Below are 25,386 nucleotides of genomic sequence, written 5' to 3'. Positions count from 1 at the left end.
TTTTAAGTCCATTAATGAACAATTTTTAGAAATATGAGTTAATTATGGTCAAATAATTAGTGAAGACTAAATTTTGAGTCCTAAGAGGTTAGGGTGATTAACTTATGCATAAATATGAATTTTTGTGATTTTTATGATTATAAAACGTTGAATCACGCAAATCCGTAAAAACCGTGTAATATACGATATTGGCTACTTAAAGGCGATTTAGCATAAAATTAGGCATGTTCATACATATTATAATGCTGCATTTTCTTTATGATTGTCATAATTTTATTTTATGTAATTTTTGAATTATGTAATTTTACTTAGTATGGCCTTAGTTTTTAATTGGTATTACCCGAAATGTATGGGAATATCGATTCGGTTGTAATTTATTGTGATCTCGTATCACCGTTTTGTAATTTAATAGATTTATTTTATTTTAGTTACAAATGTATAATAGGAAATTATGTAATTTGTTATGTAATTTTATTTATTTCGGAGTTCCCAAAGACGGATTTCTTCAAGATGGCGAGACATAAAGACGGTGTTACCTCGAGATGCGTGCCACAACCGAAGTTCAAGGGACCAATGGAGTTGGTTTCCGAATATGTAATAGTTAAATAGTTTTTCTATTTTAGGAAGGTCATACTAGGATTTATTTTATGTTTGCATTTTATTTATATGTCGCATGCATCGCTAAATCGCCATAACTAAAACATGCATTGTCATTTTATCGAGTTTATCGACCGTGTCAATTAGAATTATCGTAGTTCACCGCTTTAGTTCACTTAAAACGTGATAGATAATAAATTGACATGACCTCTCGCTAAAATAATCAATTGAGACATAACCTTACCAAATAGTAGAAACCATGAAAACCTATTTCGCGAGGGAGTGCACTCGGCCCTACCGGGGTACAAAACTTGTTACGTAGGGGAAGTGGGTGATAAATGTCTATCCACCGAATTCATGTTGATAAGGGATAAATCGGCCCTACCGTGCCCAAGTTGATGTGGATTTGGATCATGGACACATTTATTCGAAATTTGGATTGAGCTCAACGGAAGTATTCGTGACCGTAGTCGCATGTGTTCCGGGCTATAGATAATTATTAGAGTAATTTTATCAACCAAGAGTTCTAAAAGTAGAATCGATTAAACTTTAATCCACCAAGTTGTATTGATAAAGGATGAATCGGCCCTACCGTGCCTAAGTCGATATTAATTTGGGTCTTGGAATCATTTATCTAAGTTGGGTAGAGGTCACTAGATAAATGCAATAAAACTTGTCTAAATCAAATTTTACGAGTATTATTATTATTGTTAAAACGACATTTGTTTTACTCCTTCTATTTTGTTTTGTAGACCACTTCTTTTTCTCATAACAAATGGCAACACCAAACCCAAACGCCACGCCTCTCGCTAATTCATCATGGCTCCGATCCTTCATGGATCGATGTAAACTTGAAAAGAATGGGTCAAATTTCTCCGATTGGGATGCCCAACTCAAATTGGCCGCCCAAGGTGACGACAAGCTTCGTTACCTAACCGAGGCCTCTCCACCCGAACCTACTACTAGGTCAACCGCCGCAACTAGGGAAGAATATGAGGCTTACCATAAGGAGTCCGCCGCAATGAAAAATGTATTGATCTTTGCGATGGAGGCGGATCTCCAAAGGAGAGCCTTTAAAATGGGCACCGCTAATGAGATTTACTCCAAGCTTGTGACAATGTTTTCACAAACTCCGCGGATCGTCCAATATGAGGCGGCCGCGGCATTCTTTGATCTCGACTTCAAAGAGGGCCAAAAGGTTAGCCCTCATGTGCTCAAACTTATGGAGCTTGTCGAGACCTTGAAGATTCAAAAGGTTGAAATTCCCAAAGAACTTATTGTAGATAGGATTCTACACTCCTTATCCAAAGTCAAAGCGTATGTTCAATTCCGGGTGAATTTTAACATGCAAGACAAGGATGTGTCTCTTGAAGAATTGCACAAGTTACTTGTGCAAGCCGAAAGGGACATGGGGTTAAATGTGAACCCACCTAAGGATGTGCTTAACATTAGCACCAAAAGCAAGGGGAAGTTCAAGAAGAATGGAAGGAAGGGTAAGAAGCAAGCTCCCACTTTCACCAAAGCTAAGACTTATGAAGCTAGCACTTCAAAAATCAAGAAGGGTCCTCTTGATAAATGCCATTATTGTAATGGTGTTGGACATTGGAAAAGAAATTGTTCCAAATACCTTGGTGATATTAAGGCTGGAAAGATTACTCCAGTAGGTAAATGACTATCCTTTCTTTTATGTTTCTATTTCAACTATGGTATTGTGATACAAAGTTGTGATAATGTATCTCCCTTTTTATTGTAAATAGGGCCTCCACCAAGCAAAGACAAGGGAAAAGAAAAGCAAGCTTGAGAAACCATCAAGAAGCTAGGAATAGCTTTCATGGAGCTTCGCTTTTTATTGTCTTATTTTAATTATGTTTTGGATTTTAGAACCTTTAAGTTTCCGTGTTCGACATGGAAAGGTATTTTGGATAATTGGTTGTATTTTGGATAATGGTGGCTTGGTTTGCAACCCAAGTCACCCGTTTTATCATTTTATCCTTGTTCTAAAATTCGTATTTACATGCTTGCTCTTAGAAACTGATATGATTATTCACTTAAAGTGATCTAATAGACAACTATAATGATGGGATTCATTATACGTCCACATGCTTAAGGCTTGTGTATGATCATTTATAAAGTGATATTGAGTCTATGAACTCTCTTAAAGGAATGTCAATCACCAAGTATACTTCAAAATCTAAAACTATTAGTCAACCTATGAGATAGTTCTCCTTATACTTCAAAATCATTATTTGTGTCTCATATGCTATCTTTGAATCTCTAGTGTATTTATTCTAAAGATAGAGTGGGAGAAAAATGAAGACACAACACACACCAAGATAAATTTGTGTACTTGTGTAAATGAGATCTACGCAAGGGAGAATGATTTGAATGGAGGTATATCTATTTATATAGTATACCCAATAGATGAGATCTATGGTCTCAAATAGTTCTATATGACTAAAGAGACCAAGTGAAGTAATCATAAGAGTATGTTCTCAAGATAACTACACGAGGAGACCAAAAGAAAGTTTTGGAACAAGAATGACTAATGTAAAGTCTTAATTGACTAGTTTATGATAAATTTTGACCAATAGTTTCAACTTTACTTAAGAGCCTAAATGAATCAAACTAACATTCTAGTAATAAACAATATTTATGACTAGAGGTTGCAAGGATTGAAATACCGATATCCTCAATGGCTAAGTTAAGTATTAACCACGCAAATGTCATTACTTAACCTCATTATGAAAATGAAATGGTTAAACCTCCTTCCGAAAAGGGTATTTCGAAGGACGTGTTCTAGATATTATTTATATTTGAATAATGACATTGCCACACATTATTATGACATGAATGTGTTAGACATTTAAAATCTCTTTCCATAAGGTTAAAAATGAGACCACTTCAAAATAGGTATTTTGAAAGGATATGATGGGAACATATATGGTTTTATCTTAATAACTTGACAAAGCAATAAATTTCAATTCTTGAAATGTCTCAATTGAGTAGTCAATTGCGAATCAAGTGGGAGTTAGAAATTATCATGTGAAGACATAGAATTTAGTGGGAGCAATCATCTTGTAAAAGTTTATAACTCATCACTCATTGAAGAATGACGAGCTAATACCTTCCTTCGCAGAGGAAGATTTGAGTTTTCAATTCTGGATGAAAATGGACTATGATGAATCCAATTACATCAAGAGATGTTGGATAAGTATTGAAAGATACACATCGAATCAACAAGAAACGTAGGTTATTCATTTAAATGAAAATGGAATTGCCATTAGCAGTCATGGTCGTTCCTTGAACCTAAATATAGTTGATGACATGATTAAAAGTTACTAATGTTTCCGCCATTAGAATAATCATGCGCATGTCCAATTATGAATCATATGCATAAGAGCATGATGAATCATTGGTAAGCCATAATAGAAACGTCATGAATTCTCGAGAAGAATCCGATGAGCGATTTCGGTGTTTGACAGAATACTCTGTTATGTGTCAAGAGGTTGCACATATTATAGAAAATCCGAACACACGTAACGATTTATGAAAATCCTAAACTTTTCAAGCCAAAAAGAGAAATAACAAGTTTGGAAAGATACTTAGTTGAATAAAAAGTTGCTTGAAACTAATCTTTCCTAATATGCTAGGACTTGTGAGAAGTGCTGGGCTAATCATCTTGACAAATTGTTGCAAGACTCTACAAAACATATACCTAGTGCATTGTGTGTGGATGGAGTACTTGATCAGTACAAGTTATATCATTCACCACAAATTCGTTCGTTATATGATAATCGATAAGGAAGTTCTTTCAAGATAAAGAACCGAAACCAAGGTCGGGAACCTTGATGTGTACTTGGTAAGGTTCATGCTATGAATGATAACATGAATTTAAAGGATAAATACGATTGAGAAGTTTGAACACATGAACACGTGACATGTTGAACTTCTATTGCAATCAACAAGTGTTTACACACTTACGATATGCATCACAAGGTTGTAATATGTATTGACTACCCGAGTGTGATGTCGACATTTGTCGTTTGAGTTATTATTAACTTACCTTATACTTTGTTACATCCAACGGGTTGTAGAGACAATTGAACCCCGTTTAAAGTGAACACGGATTAACATAGTATTTGCCCATAGTCACTTGTATGAGGTGACGTCTCGAAGTGTCTAGAGTGTGAAGCGATTGATGGCAAGTTCAAGTGCCATAGAGTCATGTGAGATGACTAGTCGATCACATAGGCAGACTGTTAGGAACATTTTGTCGGGCCTTATGACCGCTTATAGAGTTCTAGCAAATTTATATAGACTGGTCGTGGCGAGAGCTGCTATAGTATTCTAATGAGTCGATTCTTTTGACTAAAGACTATTCACCTAAGATGGCACAGTTTCAGATTAACTTTCATTTGTGTTACTACGACCTTCGTAAATGGGGTCAAATGGGCATATTTTGGGTTATGATGGCTGTGGCTAGTTGAAGGGAATGAGTGCGATAGGAATTGTCCACCCCTAGTCAGGGTTATAACAATATTTCAGGGCCACTCGAGGAGTAATGAACTGGAAATGCGTGGCCACGCTCGGAATGTATCCATGGTGGATTAATCCGGTCAATCAGTTATTCTCCAGATCGAGGAAACCACTCTCGATATGATCACTTGCAAGTACGACCTGAAACACACCTTGCATTGAGTGGGAGATAGTAATAGGACAAGAGAATTGGTGACGCACACTTGTCGAGGACAAGTGGGAGATTGTTGGAATATGTGTCCTCCGACAATAATGCGATCACAACTGTTGATCATGATAATCACATGTTTAAGTCTTATTATAAAGAATACAATTGGGAAGTAATATTTTACTCTCAACTGGTCCACACATATCGGTAATGATTGGCTGACTAGAGTTTGACATTACTATCGTGCGACGGTGGTGATGAGTTGATCCCCTAGGTCATACCTAAAGGGCAACACTCTTAATTGATCAATTAATTGATCGTATAACGTTACGAGTCAATTAAATTATTTAAAATTGACGGACGATTTTGGAAGAAATATTTACGTGTCTCATTGAAATTTGATTAAATGAGATACGGTCTAAGTAATCGAATTGTTTCATTACTCAGATGAAATTATTGTTTAAGGAAACAATTGAAATTGAATGAATTATTATAAATACGAATTATTGTGATTTATAATTGGTAAAATATTTTCGTACAAGTAATTGCGAATTACTAAGTCGATTTTGTATATGACGTATTTTTATTAATACGTTGATTTTTAATATGTTAAAAATACATAACAATTTTATGTGACATGTGACATGTGACATATTGACAAAAATAAAATGGATTCCATTTTACATATGTAAACCGAAATAATGGGAGGATTAGGAAAAATATTAGGTTAATTATGTTAGTGGTAAGCATAATGATTTACCTACTAAACTAGCCATGCAAACTAGTTGACATTGTGAAGACAAACTCATGCATGCATTGGCTCCCCTCCCTTCCCTCTTACCCGGTTTTACACAAGGAAAAACCAAGGGTTTTTGCCTTATTTTTTATGATATACAATACATTACATTTTAGTGTATTGTAGAATTCATTCATTCATCATAAAATATTTTAGAGAGATAAAATATTTTCTTCTTTCTCCTCCTTCTCTTAACCGGTTTTAAGAGTCCAAAAACCAAATATTTTTGGGTCAATTTTTCCACTAAATTAATATTATTCTAGTATACATAATATTAATTTGATTAAGAGTTTGCTTTGGGTATTATACTTTGGGAGGGATCCTATACTTGGATCCTAGTTCATCCATTGAGGAAAGCACAAGAACAAGAGAGAAGGAGATCTCTCTTGTGCCCATTTAAACCTAAATACCAATGTAAGATAAAGATTTCTTCTTTAAATTGTTTATTGTTTGCATGCATAAGATCACCAATTAATTTTATGATTAAATTAACATAAAACATATATGAATATGTTGAGTATATAGATCTACTTTTCCTTCAGTACTTAGAAAGCTTACCCCCGTCACAATCTTGGACTCCAAACTCAACATGGTTATTGTCTGATAGTGTATCATCCCATTGATGGGATGACAAATTCATGTTGAGCTCAGGTGGTTTGATATAACATGTAGTCAAGTTTGACCCCTCCCTAAAAAAAATTGACTTTCCAATAGATTGCACATCGATGCTCAAATACATTGTTAGGCCCAATTTATGGCTATGGGCTGGGTTAAAGAAAGCAGGCCTGGAAGGCAATGAAGCCCGGATGAAATAACAGATGATGAGGAGCCTGATTTGGGCTGGTGTACTAGCAGGCCCAAGAATGAAGCAACAGAGCCCCAAACGTCGTCAAATTCCGAAGGCTTAGAGAGCAAGCAAGGAACCCTAGCTAGAGAGCTTCCTATCTCGTGTTATTATGCTGTTATTGTGCTTTTTTTTTTTGTACTTTGATTTTTTTTACGACTTTGATTTTTTTTTCCTCTTGTTTTTTTACCACGTGTTATTGTGCTGTTATTGTTATTCCGCTGTTATTGTGATGTTATTATGCTGTCACTTTGATTTTTTTTTACGACTTTGATTTTTTTTTTCTTTTTTACCACATGTTATTGTGATGTTACTCGATCTACTGTTATTCTGCCGTTATTGTGATGTTATTCCGGTGTCACTTTGATTTTTTTACTACTTTGATTTTTTTTACTCTTTTTTTACCACATGTTATTGTGCTGTTATTCTAGTGTTATTGTTATTCTGGTGTCACTTTGATTTTTTTTACTACTTTTGATTTTTTTTACTTTTCTCTATCACATGTTATTGTGCTGTTATTCTGGTGTTATTGTTATTCTAGTGTTATTGTGATGTTATTCCGGTGTCACTTTGATTTTTTTAACTACTTTGATTTTTTTTACTCTTTTTTTACAAAGTGTTATTGTGCTGTTATTGTTATTCTGATGTTATTGTGATGTTATTACGATGTCACATTGATTTTTTTTACTACTTTGATTTTTCCTCTTTTTTTTTTTACTAAATGTTATTGTGCTGTTATTCTGGTGTTATTGTGATGTTATTCCGGTGTCATTTAGATTTTTTTTACTATTTTGATTTTTTTTCTCTTTTTTTTACCACGTGTTATTGTGCTGTTATTCTGGTGTTATTGTAATGTTATTCCGGTGTCACTTTGTTTTTTTAACTACTTTGATTTTTTACTCTTTTTACCATGTGTTATTGCATTGTTATTCTGGTGTTATTGTTATTCTGGTGTTATTGTACTGTTACTCTGGTGTCACTTTGTTTTTTTTTTACTACTTTGATTTTTTTCCTTTTTTTCCCCGTGTTATTATGTTGTTATTGTTATTCTGGTGTTTTTGTACTGTTATTCTGGTGTTAAAGCGGGAATAAGTCGGGTTGAGGCAGAGTCTACACAAAGTCTCTCGTAACTCTAAATGTAGCACAAGAAAGGCGAAGCAATTGCTGAGATGAATTTAATCTTCAAAATAGATCATTGATAGCATGGAACAATAATAAAGACATATTATACTTTGAAGAGTCTATTGATCCAAAATACTCAGGAGGGGGGGGGGGTGAATTGAGGATTTAAAACTTTTTAAAGCTTTTTCGATTATGCGTATGTAATTGATTATTTAAAGTTTATTGATTAAACTTTAACTAATCAACTAATGAAAGTAAACGGAATAAACGAAACAAACGAAAGAACGAAGAGACACACGGTTTTTGAAGTGGTTCAGTTTCAAAAGTCGAAACCTACGTCCACTATTCTCGATTAATAAATTTAGTACCTTTCTACGGATTACAAATTTACTAACCCAACTCGTACAACTAACTCTAGCTGTAACTCAATGAGTACCGTTAAATACTCGAGTGACTAACTTACGCTAATAAGAAAGTACTAATGATTCTAACAAAGGTTCACGTTAATGAACAAGTTAAGAAATCAACTAAGCACTATTATCTTATAACGATAAAATAAGAACAAGTATGCGAGTTTTAAAACACACGACCTTTCAAAATAACAAAACGGTTTTTCTTTGAAAACACACGGTTTGCTTTGTAAAGTTGAAATCAATTTTTATGCTTAAGGTCTCTCTTTTAGATGTTGTAAATAGCAAAGTATTTATAGGAAGGAAGAGAGTAGGCCACACGGTTTTTGCACAAACCCTAATAGCCGAAAATAATAAGATATGTAAACAAATCATATCTTCTTATTATCTCTTTCCTAAAAGCCTTAAAAGATAATAAAGAATATTCTAAGAGATAGAATATAATCTTTTCAAATATTATCTTTACTATAAATTCCAAGATTATGATAAGATTTCCTAAAACAAGAATATCTTTTATCATAAACAAATATATTAAGTAAGATATATAAGATATGTAAAGATATTATTATAGAATAAAATCTTTACCTAATATACCCTAGGTAACACGAGATGTCACGGCTCATATGCCTCGTGACTCGTGCAAACCCTAGTCTTAACATATGATTTAGAATTTAGGTTTTAAGAGAGGCTATGTTGGAACTCAAATTAGTAGCAAAGTCCAACTCATAAGTTGATCCATCACGACTACTAATCAACGTCCAATACAAAGCCGAACTCCTCACTAAACCGGGCTTTATTATATAAATACTTTCATTAAAACATTTAAAATAAACTTTAAACAATTATAAAAACAATTTTCGAAACAATATAAGTCGTGTGTAAAAAAATCAAAGATCTCAATGTTATAGTAGGAGAGCTATAACATTGAGCTCTTTTACTAGTAATGTTATAGCTGCAAAGCTATAACTTTACCAATTCAAGAAACTCATTCTTGATTACCATCACGAGATAATCACCTATACTATTCTAATCTTCAAGGAGATCTTCGAGTATAGGCTACGTCATCATCCAAGCTTGATTAATCTTTAGACGAACTTTGTCTTCACATAATTCTTGAATGAATCTTTGAACCGTTTGATCTTTGAACGAAGGCTTGAACTTTACATGCAATTGTCACAATCTTCTTTGTTGCTCGTTTGTAATAAGTTAATTCTAAAACACTTGACAAACGATTACACGCAACAAGTATATAAAATGTAAAACACCTTGACATCATCAAAACATAAACATATAAGCTATAAGGTTCAACAAATTCCCCCTTTTTGATGATGGCAAGCCTCCTAAAATTGTGACTAAGTATGTAGTTCCCCCTTAATATAATACCGTTATCTTGATAATAAAGATCAACGCAAGATCAAAACGATTTTTCAAAAACCGAAACTTTAAGGACTTTAAGAGACAATTGGTCTTGACAAGGAGCAAGCTTAGGTAGATGCTTACTATAGACGTTCTTTCCCCCTCTTGACATCATCGAAAAGCTAAGAACAAATCAAAAATGACTAGAATAATATAAGACGAGACAAGAGATAAAACGTCATAGGAAATAAAAATAACACGCAAAACTATAAGCATCCAAAAGATAAGTATCATACAAACTTAGGAATTAAACATGTCTAAGCCAAAATGGGCCGAATAAACACATGTCTAATGAAACACTTGGGCCATAACCTCAAGTGTATTGCCAAAATGGGCCGAATGAGAATGTTTAAACACACCAAGAGAAAATAAAAAGAAAGCTAAATAAGGTAAGGGCTAGATATGGTAAGGCGAGAGGAAATCAAATGTTGCGGGTTTTATACGGGTTCACGTAGTCGGGCCTAGTACGATGCTCTAAGGCATCAAGACGGTCAAACGAGCTCCGAACCAGCTGAGAAAGAGTCTGAATACTCCTTTCAAAGTTAAGCACTTTCAAGGAGAGAGCTTTTGTGGCCTCCAATGTAAGTGATTGATCACTCACCATAGCTTTCCCGTGCATGACCAACGCTCCACCTTGACTTGTAAGGAAAGTAAGACGATCACCGTGTGGGAACACTTCCCCACGAATTGCCTTCAACTCCCTTTCAAAACCTGATAACCTTTTGTCCACTTCCTCCATCCAAGAGTACACCCGAGAAGCATCCAAACCTGAGTCTAAAGACCGAGATGGTCCAACCCGTGACAATACCGTAGCCAAATTAGTTGAATGCTCCTCAAATTTCTCCATTAAACCACTCATAAAAACTTCCAATTTCTTCTCCATAGCTCCCAAACCCGAATCACCCGGGGTTTTCTCAACATCCTTAACAAGAAGTAACTCGGGTCCATCAACAACAAGACCCATAAGCTTGGTCAACCTATCACACATACAATCCCGTGCACTAACACCGTAACTATCTTGTCCCACCACTCGCTTTATCTCCAACAACCGAGACACCCACATCCCATATGGTAAGTCGATTGTGGTGCTCAACTTCTCTTTTGTTACCGTGAGACTTGTTTGAATTATACGGTGCAACACGACACTACCCAAATTCACTTTCTGACCCTCCAACCAAGAATAGACCATTATAGCTTCATAACTCGACACCTTATCACGGCCTCCTCTCCTTGGCACCACCGTGTTCCACAAAAAGTTCAAGAGGAACTTGATTTTTGCCGAGAGAGGATGAACCACGATATTACCTCCTTCCGTCATCTCCTCAAAATACTTTTTCACTAACAACTCCTTTTCACTCACCACATTAGACCATTCAAGACTCGGATTTAATTCAATTCCGTCATCGGGAACCGAAAAGGCAGAGCAAAAATCCGAAACAGAGACCGTCACATCAACCCCATTAACAACCGCATGCAAGACTCCTTTCTTAATTGAGACACTAGCAAAGAATTGAACCACCTCAACTGGATAAATAGGACCCGAAAACTGACTAATGTGACTCCACCCTTGAAAATCAAGAAAATCAACAAAGAATTTAAGAGCGGGAACATTAACCAACCAAGATTTCGGATAGTACCTTCCACCATGAATAGAATACCTCAAAACTCGATTAACTAGGATGCTTTCGTCATGAGTAAGCCGAACACGATTTAACCCTTCCTTGGTCGCGGCTTTCGAAACATCCCTAAGCAAGGTACGAGCAACACCATTCCGAACTATAACCTCGGGTTCCTCCATAGCTTCACTTTCATCGACAACTACCTTATTTTTTCCTTTGAAAAGACAGCGTCTTTTGCCTTCGGACATCGACTCGTCCCGACCACGAAACAGGGGCGTAGTTAGGTTTGGTTGTGGTGAAGGAAAATTAGTGGAACTAGGATCATGTGGTGGTAGTGGTGATGTTTGGTTGTGAAAGTGGCGGTTTTGGTGGTGACGGGTTGAAGATCGGGTGGTTTTTGCATGGGTTGGATTCATGATGATGGTGATAGTTGAAAAAGGAGGTGATAGTGATGGTTTGTGTAAAGAAGGAGATTTGTGATGATGGTAAAATTTTGAGAGGATGAAAAGTATGCAAGTGGGGTTGTTTGGACGGGTTACACGCAAAGGGGGGTAGATATAGGTGTAGACTAGGTCTAGGTTTAACAAGTGGAGATCAATTATGGTAAGTGTTAATTAGGAATAGGAATTATGGTAGGTATAGGAATTTAAGTGATAGATTTATTATGGTAAAAGATAAGAATTAGGAAATAGAATTGTATGGGGAGTACATTTAGGCGTGTACAAAGAGAGCAATTTAGGAAAGATTTTTGTGAATTGGAAAGATAAAAGATATGGTGTGTTTTATTTATTGTGATAAGGAATAAGTTTGTATAACAATTAAATTCTAAATTACAAATAGAAATTTATGATAAAAATCTTCCTACATACGAAATTATTCATGCAACGCAATATACGGACACAGTCATACAATCTTAACTTAACTAGTCAGTCATAAGAAAATTGAACATATACAGAAACTTAGGTACCACCAATTAAACCAATTTCCAACCGTAAAGTCTCAAAACGTTCTCTAGCTAATGATTTTGTCAAAATGTCTGCCCATTGTTTTTCAGTACTACAAAATTCAAGTTTTATATTTCCCTTCTCAACATGGTCTCGAATAAAATGATGTCTTATTTCAATGTGTTTAGTACGTGAATGTTGTGCGGGATTTTTAGAAATTATAATTGCACTTGTATTATCACATAAAATAGGAATACATCCTACGTCAACACCATAATCATGTAATTGTTGCTTAAGCCATAAAAGTTGAGTACATACCAGTCCTGCAGCAATATATTCGGCTTCAGCAGTTGAGAGAGCAACCGAATTTTGTTTCTTCGAACCCCACGTGATGATACAAGTCCGACAAAAGTGGCGACACCCGACGTGCTTTTTCTGTCTAGAGAACATCCTGCGTAGTCGGCATCAGAATAACCGACTAGATCAAAATTGCACTCCATTGGATACCACAAATATAAGTTGGCCGTTCCAATCAAGTATCGTAAAATTGCTTTACTACCGTCATATGCGATTCTTTGGGAGATGATTGATATCTCGCACAAACGCATACGCTAAACATAATATCGGGTCTACTTGCGGTCAAATATAACAGTGACCCAATCATTCCACGGTAAGTAGTTTCATCAACTGATTTACCGTTTTCATCCAATGTCAATTTCTTATTCTCGACCATTGGAGTAGGCATAGCATGTGAATTTTCCATTCCGAATTTCCGAATCAACTCCTTGATATATTTCTGTTGATGGATTTTAATGCCTTCATCAGTTTGTTGTATTTGCAGACCTAGGAAGAATTTCAATTCTCCCATCATACTCATTTCGAACTCGGAGGTCATCAACTCAGAAAAATATTTGCATAGACTTCGGTTGGTCGATCCAAAGATAATATCATCGACGTATATTTGAACAACCAAAAGGTCAGAACCCTCAGTTTTTAGAAATAGGGTTTTGTCGACGGATCCTCTCAATCCACTTTGTCAAGTAGAAACTTAGATAATCGATCGTACCATGCCCTAGGTGCTTGCTTTAATCCATATAGGGCTTTATCTAATTTGAATACGTGATCCTCAAATTTGATATTCTTAAAACCAGGGGGTTGTTCAACGAAGACTTCCTCTTGTAAATAACCATTTAAGAATGATGTCTTGACATCCATCTGGAAGAGCTTCATTCCCTTGTGTGCTGCGAATGCTATCAGAAGTCTAATAGCTTCAAGACGAGCAACAGGTGCGAAAGTCTCGTCATAATCTATTCCTTCTTGTTGATTATACCCTTGGACCACCAATCTTGCTTTGTTTCTGACAATGACTCAGGCATCATCTAATTTGTTCCTGAAGACCCACCTAGTTCCAATAACTGAACGATCTTTTGGTCTAGGAACTAAATGCCAAACCTTGTTTCTTTCGAACTGTTGTAGCTCTTCTTGCATAGCTATAATCCAATCTGATTCAGCTAGAGCTTCATTGATGTTCTTTGGTTCGATCATGGATAGGAAGGAGTAGAAATAGCAGAAGTTGTTTAAGGAGCGTCTTGTTTGAACACCCTTCTTAATATTCCCAAGAATATTGTCCATGGGGTGTGAGTTCTTGTATTTCCATTTTGATGAGGTGCTTGGTTCTTCCTCGTTATTTGAGCTTGTCGCAACTTCATCTGGATTGGAATTTGAGGAAGTTCCCCCTGAATCCAATCCGGGTGTTGTATTAGAGCCGATTATAACCTCGGACTCTACACCTTGATTTGGATTCAATGTTATAGTAACATCATCTATAACATTGGTTTGAGAGTTCTTGTCTTGAGTCAATGTTATAGTATCATCAACTATAACTTTGTTTTTCTCCTTTTTACCTTTTGAGGAACGATCAAGTTCATCATTCGTTCCCTCAATCTCATTGTCCTCCAATTCCAATTCCGGGGAATCGTCTCTTAAAAGACGAAAGTCGGGTTCATCCAAGTCTTCTTCCTCATCCTGTAAAGGCTTATCAAACACGTTATCCTCATCAAAAATAACGTGGACACTTTCTTCAATACAAAGAGTTCTTTTATTGAAGACCTTATAAGCCTTGTTATGATCTGAATATCCTATGAAAATCGCCTCATCACTCCTAGGGTCGAACTTACTTAACCGATTTTACCGTTATTGTGTACAAAACATTTACTCCCAAAACATCGAAGATGGGAGATATTAGGTTTTCGACCTCTAAGGAGTTCGTAGGGGGTTTTCTTAAGAATAGGTCGGATCATAGCACGATTATGGATGTAGCAAGAAGTACTAATGGCTTCACCCCAAAAGTTACGAGGTAGACCACTACACAAGAGCATTGTACGTGCCATATCTTCTAAGGTTCTATTCATACGTTCAACGACACCGTTTTGTTGAGGAGTTCTTGGTGCAGAAAAGTTATGCCCTACACCATTAACTCTACAATATTCTATGAAGGTTTGATTATCAAACTCGGTACCATGATCCATACGAATAGATACAAGATTATTCTTATATTTGTTTTGAACACGTTTCATAAGACAATCAAATTCATCAAAAGTTTCGTCTTTTGAATGAAGAAAGATAGGCCATACATACCTTGAGTAATCGTCTACAAGAACAAAGACGTACCTGGATCCTCCTCTACTCCTTAGCTTCATAGGTCCACATAAATCCATGTGTACAAATTCCAAGGCTTGATTTGTGCTTACTACTCTTTTTGGTTTGAACGATGATCTTACTTGTTTGCACCTTGCACACGTGTCACACATCTTTTCTTGGTCGAACTTGATCTTAGGTAACCCCTCAACCAAGTCCCACTTCTTGAGTTTGTTCAAGGTTAGTGAGCTAATGTGACCAAAACGTTTATGCCATAAACAAGGATCATCAAGTGTGACTTTCATGCACGAAAAGGAGTTAGTAGGCACAGCATTTAAATCTACCATATAAACATTTCTTTTCCTGAGGCCTTCTAGAATAACATTGCTAGTTCCTTCAATAATAATGCGACAACTATTAGTATGAAAAACTACTTTGTTACCTTTGTCGCATAGTTGAGATATGCTTAGCAAGTTATGTTTTAGACCATCCACGAGATAAACATCACTGATTGCTTGAGACTTAGAAATTCCGATTTTGCGAATGCCAATGACTTTTCCCTTTTTGTTGTCCCCGAACGTTACTTTTCCTCCATTGAAGGGCTTGAGTGAAAGAAACAGATTCTTATCTCCGGTCATATGTCTCGAGCATCCACTATCAAGATACCATTGATTGTTTTCTTTCACTTCTTCCTGCATAAAGGATTAGATACAGTTCTTAGGTACCCAAGCTAAGTTGGGTCCCTTATGATTAGTTACTCTATATAATAGATCTTTTCGAACCCAAACTTGTCTAATAACCGTTTTTCTAACCCTTGGTTTATTTGGCTTGGGAGGAGTTATAGGGTTAGGGTTTTCTCTAGGTCTAGGAATTTCTCTAGGTCTTTCACGACTATTTCCCTTGTTAGTAGGTTTACTAGGTTGAGATTGACAAGGGTTTTGTGAAGTGCTAGGTTTCTTAGTGTAGTCAAAGGCCATGTCATAGAACCAACGAAATTTATTATTCCTTTCTTCGTTAGGTTCGTTAGTGGGGGTTTCCTTATACTCGTCAACTGTGTCAACAGTTTTAGCATGTTCGGCATTTTTTCGTATATCATGAGCCTTTTTGACACAATTGATTTGGATGTGACCCGTATGACCACAAAGAATTGCAAATCGTATTCAGAAGATCAAAGATACTTCCTTTTTCCAAATCAAAATCCGAAGGTGTAGATTTGCATTTAGAGTGATCTCTACGGCTGTAGCACTCATGTCCTAACCCCATCTTCATATTATTGTCAGATTGTTCGGTTAGGAAGTTTAGGACTTTTGTGCTACCTTCCCATTTATCATGGACCTTTCTAGCGTGTAGAAGTAGGTCTTTTAGGGTTTTAATTTCCTCTTGACATTTCGTGTGATCTACTTCATTGTCCTTTTTAAAGTTATCACGAAAGTCTTGGAATCGTTTGTTAAGAATGAACACAACATCGGTGTGTTGTTTCTTAACATTGATCATATCGGTTTTAGATTCCTTTAATTGCTTTGAAAGGGAATCTATCTCTTTCTTTTAGTTTAAGATCACTGCTTCATTAGATGTGACCTTAGCTTCCAAAAGTTCTTTGGCTTTTCTAAAGTTATAGCTTCATTAGCTATAACTTTGGCTTGAAGGTGCTTGATGTTAAGCTTTAGGTCGGAAGTTATAGCTTCATTAGCTATAACTTTGGACTCTAATTCCTTTTTTTCAGCCATAGAAGAATCTAATGTTGTAGCTTTCTCAGCTATAACTTTAGATTTCAACTTCTTAGCTTTAGCCTTGAGAGTATGATTCTCTTCCGCGATTTCGAGAATCTGTTCCTTTAGATCTTTCAATTCCAAATCCTGTTCGTGACACTTATCAAGAGATTGTTCAAAGAATTCAATTAAAGCACTTTTAGACAATTTCTTAACGCATTTTTTAAGCTCAAGATAACTTACCTCTTCATCGTCATCTTCGTCTGATTCTCCGAGAAGGCAATAGTTTGAATGAGAGTTTGTGCTTTCATTGTCGCTGTCGGAGATTAGGTCAAGACTAACACTGCTGAGACAAAGGTTGGCCACTTCGTCGTCTTCAGACTCCTCGTCATCTTCTGAGTCAAGGTCTCCCCAACACGAAGCCATCATAACTTGTTTGAATTCTCTCTTTGTCTTCTCGCGTTTTGTCTTGTCTTTTATCTTCTCCCATGTTGGACAATCCTTGATCATATGACCAGATTCTCCACACTTGAAGCAACCTCTATTTGCGAAAGATGACTTTGATTCAGTAACCTTTTTGTTGGACGATTTGTTGTTGTTGTTATAGGATGATTTTGCTTGTTTGTTTCGAAATATCTTATTTTTAAAACGACGTGCAAACAGAACAGTTTCATCCTCTAGTTCAGAGTCAACTTCTTCACTCTTTAAGGCCATACTCTTATTGCGACTTGATTCAGCGTCATCTTTGTTAAGAGTAATTTCATGGGCTATGAGAGCACCAATGAGTTCTTGATAGGAAAGGGCTTCAAGATCTCGTGATTCCTCCATTGCAGTGACCTTAGCGCGCCACTTCTTAGTAAGGCTCCTAAGAACCTTTCTAGCAATGTCCTCAGTACTGAATTTTCTACCTAGGTTTTTTAGTTCATTTATGATGCTTGAAAACCTTGCAGACATGCTATCTAAGGACTCATTAGGCTCCATAATGAATAGCTCATATTTTTGCATAAACAAATCTATTCGGTGCTTCCTAACAATGGAAGTACCCTCATAAGCTAATTGAAGCTCATCCCATATCTCCTTGGTCGTGGAACATGAAGAGAACCGATCAAACTCAGTAGAAGTCATTCCGTTTTGCAGGAGACTTATTGCTTTGGAGTTCTTTTCGGCCTTCTTGTAGTCGGCCTCGACATAGTCCTCTTCTTTCTTTTCATAGGTAGTGCCTTCCTCGGATGCCACAAGAATTTTGTGGGTCCGTTTTGAATGATCCTTCAGCACTCCCAATCGTGACCTTTCACATAGTGAGTCATCATGTTTTTCCAGTATCCATTATTCTTCCCATCAAAGACGGGACACTTAAGATATTTGGAATCCATTTATCACGTGATAGGCAGCGGAATATAAAACGATAAGATAAATGAAAAACAAGATAGATCAGCCTCTTTGCGGTTAGGCAATCAAGAGCACGAGGCTCTGATACCAATTGAAGAGTCTATTGATCCAAAATACTCAAGAGGGGGGGTGAATTGAGGATTTAAAACTTTTTAAAGCTTTTTCGATTATGCGTATGTAATTGATTATTTAAAGTTTATTGATTAAACTTTAACTAATCAACTAATGAAAGTAAACGGAATAAACGAAACAAACGAAAGAACGAAGAGACACACGGTTTTTGAAGTGGTTCAGTTTCAAAAGTCGAAACCTACGTCCACTATTCTCGATTAATAAATTTAGTACCTTTCTACGGATTACAAATTTACTAACCCAACTCGTACAACTAACTCTAGCTGTAACTCAATGAGTACCGTTAAATACTCGAGTGACTAACTTACGCTAATAAGAAAGCACTAATGATTCTAACAAAGGTTCACGTTAATGAACAAGTTACGAAATCAATGATACGTGCATATTCTATACACTTTATTTGCAGTTTTGGCACGTATTTCCATGTGTATTTGTTAGCTTTAAGCTATTATTTCTCCCGAAATGGTTTACTTTGCATTTTCTATGATTTATTGTAGGAATGAGTGGAAGTAAGCTAAATCAAGCCTAAATCGTCCTCCGGAGGCAACATCAGGGAAGCTTGGAAGAAGGGAGTTCGGATTCACTCACCTTGGAATGCGTGCAATGGAGTGAAGAGCTGATTTGAAGAGAGAAAGAAGCCACTACACAGCTCATTTGGTCGATCGACCAACATCACCAGTCGATCGACCAACGAATTTCATCAGACGCTACTGTATAGCACTCAGCAGTCGATCGACTGTGCCCCTTAGTCGATCGACTGTGCCCCTTAGTCGATCGACCAAGCCGCGCAGCTGAGATTTATTTTTCGTGTTAGACTTTTAAAAGCCCAATTTGTAATTAACTTTTGGGATGGTTTTATCAGTAGAACGCAGAATACTTTTAGGTTATGCTTTTCATTATTGAAGAACTCGGTTTTAGATCTAGTTTGGAGGCAAGAAAGAGGGACGACGAATCCCGAATTTGATTGCTTTATTCATCATTTAATTAGTAAGCTTTTATGCAATTTCCTTCCTCTTTGATTTCTTGTTAATGATCCTTTGGTTACCAATTTAATTTCAGCAATTCAGTTTTGTCTTTTGTCTTCAATTCATTTCAATCATGTCAATCTTGTTCTTTGTCTTTAATTTTGCAATTGTCGTAGTTGTAATCATGCGTAGCTAATTGTATTGATTGGGAATGAGGTGAGCCATGGCATAAATTAGGATTATTTGGTTAGCATGAATTCTTCCGTATCGATCTTGTTGTCTTTTGATAAACCTTTTTACTAGATTGAAAGATTAGTAATTTAAATTATCATTAGATTGGAATTTCCTTTGAGCGAAAGCTTTGAGAAATTCTTGGGAATTAGAAGACCGTAAGGTTAATTTGAGCATAGATCGAAAGGCCTGCTCATTTTCCCCGAGACCGTATTATAGGACCTCTGCTACCTTATTGACCTGACCTTAGCCATGGTGAACCGAAATTCCCGATCTCTCTTTTATCTTGTTGAGAAATTTTATATTTAGTAATTAGTCATTAGAATCAACCAAATTCAAAACCCCCATTTAATTGTTACTTTTATAGACTGAAAATAGCAAACAAAATTGATCTTGTCTTTCTGTGGTTTGACCCTTACTATCACTAGCTATAGTTTTAGTTTGGAATTATAAATTTAATTTTGATACAAAACGACGGTATCAAATTTTGGCGCCGTTGCCGGGGAGACGGTGTAATTCTATTTGCTTTATTTTTAGTTTATTTTTCTTGTCTCAAGGAACTTTGGTTCCTTGAGGCCGTTGCTTACCTTTGCTTCTAGTTTTGCTTTTGCACAGTTAGAAGACAGGTTTTTGAGAGGAAGGCTTGAGTACTCTCAGTTTTGCGAATATGGCTACAATATATGATAATCTTCAGCCAAAGGAGCACCACCTTCCAAAGGGGCACGTGTTACCTACCCCTACTACCGGTAACTTTGAATTTCGTTCCTCTTATATCGATTTAGTGGAGCGAAATCAGTTTGCTGGTTTACCAGATGAGGACCCCTTGAAGCATATGGAAATTTTCACGTACTCATGCTTGTTCCATACCTATACCGGCTGGGGTGACTCAAGATGAAGTAAAGGGGGTGATGTTCTTATACTCCTTGAAGGATTCGGCGCGATATTGGTACCGCTACCTTGATAGGGTAGTATCTGGAGTCACAGATTGGACATCTCTAGCATTAGCCTTCTACAAGAAGTATTTCCCACTTTCAAAGACTGGCGCCTTGAGAAGTAAAATTACAAATTTCCAGCAAGGAGCTGATGAGGGCTTTTGTGAAGCATGGGGACATTTCAAAAGTTTGGTCCGAGCTGTCCCTCACCATGGTTTCCAGCAGTGGTATCTTTGCAACTTATTCTATAATGCTTTATATGATGATTATAAGGTCATCTTGGATGCAGCTGCGAATGGTAGGTTCCAAAACAATACCAGTCAGAATAGAGGATGGAACACTATTGAGGAGATGGCGGTCCATAGAGCTGAGTTTGGGAGTTCACGTGGAAATTCACGAAAGCAAAGTGATGAAATGAGTACCGTTGTGACACTCATTACTTCTATTACTGCCCGTCTCGAGAAGCTCGAGGCCTCTGAAGCTTCCAAGGAAAGAGTTGAAATTCCTGTCCATAATTCAGATGAGACCGCGAAATTGAGAGAAATGGTCCAAACTCTTTTGGTTCAAGTGGCGAATATAGAAGCAGCCGGGATTGAGTCCTCAAAGAACTTTGTGAAGCAGTTGGAGAATATAGAGGCTAAGCAAGTTGCCAATTCTTCAAGCAAATGTGAAGGGCCAATTGAAACGATTAATGCCATTAATCTCAGAAGTGGCCTCTCCTATGATGGTCCTGATGAGCCAAGAGAAGACTCGGGAAATGATGAAGAGGCTAGTTTAATTTCTGGTGCAAAAACGAGCTCAATTGCCAGTACCTCTGGTCGATCGACCAACAACAGCAGTCGATCGACTTGGGTGTCAGATAAAAAAGTTTCTGATGAGAAACTATTTACACCCAGCACAAGCAGTCGATCGACCAACATTGCCAGTCGATCGACTGAGACTCCTGACGAAGAAGTTTCGTCCAGAACTGCTTCACGCCAGCTTAGATCGGTCGATCGATCGTTACAAATGGTCGATCGATCGTTCTCCAAGATGCAGACGCAAATCCGTCAACTAGTTTGCATGATTCTACACTTATTGATGATTTGACAGAAGTTTTAAACTTAGAGAAGCCGAAGGTTTCTGATCCTACGGCCAGTGTTGCAGTCCCGTATCCGGAGCGTTTAAAGAATACTAAGCTGGAGCGCAAGTTTGGTAAGTTTTTGGAAATGGTCCAGAATCTCGAGGTAACGATTCCTTTCACTGATCTAATTACCCAGGTACCCTCTTACGCTAAATTTATGAAAGACATTTTAAATCGTAAGAGAAATTTTCGTGATGATGGTAATGTTGCTTTCGTGGAAGAATGCAATGCTCTTTTGCAAGTTAATATACCACCCAAATTAAAGGACCCGGATAGTTTTTCAATTCCTTGCACTATAGGTAACCACGAAATTGGAAAGGCCCTTTGTGATTTAGGGGCCAGTGTCACTGTCATGCCGTATTCTGTTTGCGAAAGGTTAAATATTGGTAGACTTAAGGTGACCGATATTACCGTTCAGATGGCAAATAGATCGACTCAGAGACCTATAGGAGTTCTAGAGGATGTACCCGTTTGAGTGGGTAAGTTTTTTATTCCCCGCGATTTCGTTGTTTTGGACATTGCGGAGGACAATCGATACCTATTATTTTAGGTAGACCATTTTTACATACAAATGAGTCGTGATAGATGTCAAACGCGGAATCATTACCTTAGAGGTAGGGGATGACACCATTGAGTTCGATCTTGCTCGTAAGGCGATCGAACCTCGCCGACGATGATACGTGTTATTCCATTGATATTGTTGATGTGGTCGTTAGTTAAAATTGGAGGGAATCCTTAGCCAAGGATCCCTTAGCCGATCTAACTGGTTCGGATGAGTGTGCGGGAAATACAAATGGAGAATGCCGAGGAGCCAGTGCATTGGTAGCCTCAATGGAAAGCTACGAGCTCACAGAGGAAGAAGATGAGATGCTCTTGAGCCTGGCCAACGAGAATTTGGTAAACACTTGCTATGCCATTGTAGCTGATTCTGTCCATGTCTTTGTAGAGGTAAAAGTGCCGGAGCGTAAGCCACTTCCTCCTAATCTTAAGTATGTTTTTCTAGATGATACGGAGCAAGACCCGGCTATTGTTAGCGCTAAGCTTAATGATGACCAAATATGCCTTTGATGTGTGTGCTTAAGAAAACAGAAGGCTTTAGGTTACTATTTGGATGACATTAAGGGCATCACCGATATTTGCATGCACGGGATAGAGGCCGGAGGAAGGCCACAAGCCTTACGAGACGGTCAACGCAAGTTGAACCCAAAGATGCGAGGAAGTTGTTATGGCCGAGGTGATGAAACTACTCGATGCGGTATTATTTATACGATTGGCAACTCCAAGTGGGTTAGCCCGGTTCAGGTAGTCCCGAAGAAAGGAGGGACTACCGTGGTTAAAAATGAGAAAAATGAATTAATACCAACACGAGTAGTGACAGGGTGGCGGATGTGCATTGATTATAGACAATTGAATGCCGCCACCAAGAAAGACCATTTCCCTCTCCCTTTTGTTGACCAAATGACTGAAAGACTTGCTTCTAACAAATTTTTCTGTTTTCTAGACGGATATTCAGGGTTCTTTCAGATCCCTATTCATCCAGATGATCAGAGTAAGACCACTTTTACCTGTCCACATGGTGTTTTTGCATATAGTAGAATGCCTTTCGGATTGTGTAACGCCCCTGCTACTTTTCAAAGGTACATGATGGGGATTTTTTCTGATTATATAGAGAACATTATGGAGGTATTTGTGGATGATTTCTCAGTTTATGGTAATGACTTTGATCGTTGTTTAGCTAACCTTGATAAAGTCATGCAGCGTTGTATAGATGTTAATCTTGTTTTAAACTGGGAAAAATGTTAGTTTATGGTCAATGAGGGAGTTGTGTTAGGGCATCTGATTTCTGATAAGGGTATACATGTTGACAAAGCAAAAGTGCAGGTGATTGAGCAATTACCTCCTCCCGTGAATGTTAAAGGAGTGAGGAGTTTCCTTGGTCACGCTGGTTTCTATCGGCGTTTCATTAAGAATTTTTCAAAAATTGCTAAACCACTTACACAATTGCTCCTTAAGGATGCTGTCTTTGAGTTTACTGATGAGTGCCTTTTAGCTTTTAACAGGTTGAAGGAGGCTCTAGTTTCGCACCAATCATTCAAATTACTGATTAGGATCTCCCATTTGAGATTATGTGTGATGCCGCGATTATGCGATCGGTGCGCTTTTGGGACAATGGAAGAATAAAGTTTTAAATGCCATATACTATGCGAGCCGAACTCGGATGAGGCTCAAGTCAACTATTATACCACCGAGAAAGAGTTTCTAGTCGTAGTTTTTGCCTTAGACAAATTTCGGTCTTATTTGTTAGGTTCTAAGGTTACTTGTTTATATTGACCATGCGGCGGCAAGACTCTCTTTCTCAAGAAGGATGCGAAGCCGAGGCTTTTGAGGTGGATACTCCTTTTGCGGGAGTTTGATTTGGAGATCGAGATAAGAAAGGGGCGAGAGAATGTGGTGGTGACCATTTATCTCGCCCGCGGTGACAGAAAAGGGAGGATTCGTTACCTATTAATGATTCTTTTCCCGATGAGAGTCTGTTAGCTATTACTACTTCAGGGTCTTATCCACCTCCGTGGTTTGCTTTGATTTTGCTAACTTTGTTTGTGACGGTAGGATACCACCCGAGCTTTCATGGCGGCGAAGAAGCGGTTCGCTTATGATGCTAGACAATACTTTTGGGATGATCCTTATGTTTTCAAGGAATGCGCAGACGGTCTTATCTGGAGATGTGTGCCTCAATGGGAGGTGAAGGATATCCTAGAAGCTTGCCGATCTTACGCCTATGGTGGTCACCATGGTCCGTCCCTGACCGTGGGCAAAGGTACTCAATCTGGTTTCTATTGGCCAACTTTGCATGCAGATAGTCGCAATTTTGTTGCTGAGTGCGATGCTTGTCAAAGATCGGGGAATATTTCCAAGAGACATGAGATGCCACAGGTAGGCATTCTTGAGGTTGAGATTTTCGATGTCTGGGGCATTGATTATCAAGGACCTTTTCCGAGCAGTCAAGGTAATAAATATATCCTCGTAGCTGTAGATTATGTGTCCAAATGGGTGGAAGCTATTGCTACTCCCCATTGCGATGCAAAGGCCGTGATTAAACTGTTTAAAAAGATTATTTTCCCTCGTTTTTGTGTCCCTAAGGTTGTCATTAGCGATGGTGGAATGCATTTTAAAGAGAAACAACTTAGTGCTTTATTGACTAAATTCGGTGTCCAACATCGTAGAGGTTTGGGGTATCATCCCCAAACTAGTGGTCAGGTTGAGATTTCTAACAGAGAATTGAAAGAAGTCTTAGCTAAAGTTGTTTCTAAATCACGGAAAGATTGGAGTCTTAAGTTAGATGATGTCTTATGGGCTTATAGGACCGCGTTTAAAACGCCAATCGGGATGTCACCATACCGATTGATTTATGGTAAGACATGTCATTTGCCTGTTGAGTTAGAGCGTAAGCCTTGGTGGGCTATATGTGATTTGAATTTGGATCCTAACCTCTCTCGTGAGAAACGCATGACACAGCTGAATGAGCTGGAGGAATTTAGGCTGTTGGCCTATGACAATGCTAGGATCTACAAGGAGAAAACAAAGCGCTGGCACGACAAGAGAATTATTAAGCGCGAGTTCCATATTGGCGATAAGGTACTCCTTTTTAATGCTCGTATCCGTTTATTTCCCGGTAAGTGAAATCCGGTGGACTGCCCTTATACGGTCCACGCGATTACAAAGTTCGGATCGATTGAATTGAGACCTCTGTTGAGAAAGGTTCAAAGTTAATGGCCAATATGTGAAGCATTATCACGGAACAGATGAATTCGTCGGGAAAGTCGAGGTATTGTACT

At 37.6% G+C, this 25,386-nt stretch overlaps 1 non-coding gene across 1 annotated transcript; it reads right to left on the bottom strand.

Annotated features, from left to right (window-relative positions):
• Positions 1-20,538: 20,538 nt before the first annotated feature.
• LOC141650086 (small nucleolar RNA R71) lies at positions 20,539-20,645 on the bottom strand. Its single transcript, XR_012546148.1, has one exon. It is a non-coding gene; the product is annotated as a small nucleolar RNA R71 (small nucleolar RNA).
• Positions 20,646-25,386: the final 4,741 nt, after the last annotated feature.

Source organism: Silene latifolia, chromosome 3, assembly GCF_048544455.1.
Source record: "Silene latifolia isolate original U9 population chromosome 3, ASM4854445v1, whole genome shotgun sequence".
Classification (NCBI taxonomy): Eukaryota; Viridiplantae; Streptophyta; class Magnoliopsida; order Caryophyllales; family Caryophyllaceae; genus Silene; species Silene latifolia.
This window is presented reverse-complemented; position numbering and strand designations above follow the sequence as displayed.